Here is a 1,766-nt window from a genome sequence, read left to right as displayed (position 1 = left end):
AAGAGAACTTCCGCCCCGCTGTCTCTATCTTCACCCCTCCATCTCCTCGCCATGACGTTTCGGCACTTCCGCCCCGCACGCTGTCTCTTGTCCTTCTCTCACGGCCATGACGTTTCAACGCTTCCGCCCTCCGATTGACATGACGTTTAAGCACTTCCGCCCCGCTGCTGATCGGACCTCACTCCTGTCCCTCCCCTACTTCCGGTGCCTGCGAGATGTTAATCACTGGCTGACTGAACGCGCACCAAGAAGTTTTATTTTCCATTTCTTTCTTTTAATTGGTTGGCTGAAGGATTTATCTTTTTTCTGCTTTTAAGCAGTAATTGACTGATCCGTGATCTAAGACGCTGGTCATGATTTTTTTTTTTGCTTCCCTGGGCCATCGCCCGTTTAGGAAATGCTAGAAAAACGGACGTCATCGTGTCAAACCTTTCCGGAAAGAGCTCCTTACAAATCCTTCCGGCGGAACTCGCTGCTTTAACTGGGGTTCTGCTTTAGTTTTGAAAGTCCCTACTGTTTAGTTCCTAGAGTGTCAGCTTTAGGTCATTGGTTGTACTCTTGTCTCTGAGTCAGAAGGTTGTGGGTTCAAACCCTGCTCTGTACAAAAACAGAAAATGCTGGGTGGGTGGAGGGAAACTCAGCAGGTCTAGCAGCATCTGTGGAGAGAGAAACAGTTAAAGTTTCGAATCCATATGACACTTCTTCAGAGCTGAAGAGAAGTGGCAATGTGATTAAAATTTATTTGGGGGGGGGGAGGTGTGTGGGACAGGTGGAGCTGGAGCGAAGGCGGGGACAAAGGAGGGAGGGATTGTGATGTCATGAACTGAAGAACAAAGGGAGTGTTGATGGTGGTGGTTAGTGCTAAAAAAAAGGTGCTAAGAATGGCATATAAGTAAGAAAACAGAATGTGTTTACAGCAGGGGGTAGCATTGTGTGAAAGGACAACATGGAGCAAGTAACAGATGGCCCTGTTGTGGATGGATGGGGCAGTGGCGGGGAAAAAAAAGGATAGAAAACTCAATGTCAAGGCTGTAAAGGAGCCTATTCGGAAGATGAGGTGCTGTTCCTTCAATTTGCGTTGGGCTTCACTGGAACATTGCAGCAGGCCAAGGACAGACATGTGGGCTTGAGAGCAGGATGGTGTGTTGAAATGGCTAGCGACAGGAAGGTTTGGGTTATGCTTGCAGACAGACCGGATATGTTCAGCAAGTTCAGAAGGAGACAGGTTAGAGTGGGTGAGAGGGGCAGAAAAATTGAGGCTGCCGATGTCATGCCGACAGTTCTCAAAGAAAAGAGCGAGAGCAGGTAAGAGGCCAGAGGGAGAATACTGGAGGCAAATGAAAAGATCCGTGGAACGGAGGGAGGACTCCTGCCCAAAGAAGTGAGCGTGGTGACGAAGGCAGCGGAAGAAGAGTTCAGCATCGTGCCGAGCCCGAAATTCATTGAGATGAGGACGCAAGAGTATGAAACTGAGTCCTTAGCTGAGTACAGAACATTCAGCATCAGAGAGGGGAAGGTCAGAGGGTATGGTGAATACATGGCAAGCGCTGGGATTAGAAGACGGGATGGGGTCAGAGGGACGGGAAGGGTTGGAGGGTCCTGGATGGGCGTTGGTATCAATAAGTTGTTGGAGCTTGCATTCCTTAGCATCTGTAAGGAAGAGGAAAGGCCAATGCGGTCTCTACATTGGAGAGACCAAACGCAGACTGGGTGGCTGCTTTGCAGATCACCTCCAGTCTATCCGCAAGCTTGACCCAGACCTTCCT

Source organism: Cetorhinus maximus, chromosome 18 (assembly GCF_964194155.1).
Source record: "Cetorhinus maximus chromosome 18, sCetMax3.hap1.1, whole genome shotgun sequence".
In the NCBI taxonomy this organism is placed as follows: Eukaryota; Metazoa; Chordata; class Chondrichthyes; order Lamniformes; family Cetorhinidae; genus Cetorhinus; species Cetorhinus maximus.
This window is presented reverse-complemented; position numbering follows the sequence as displayed.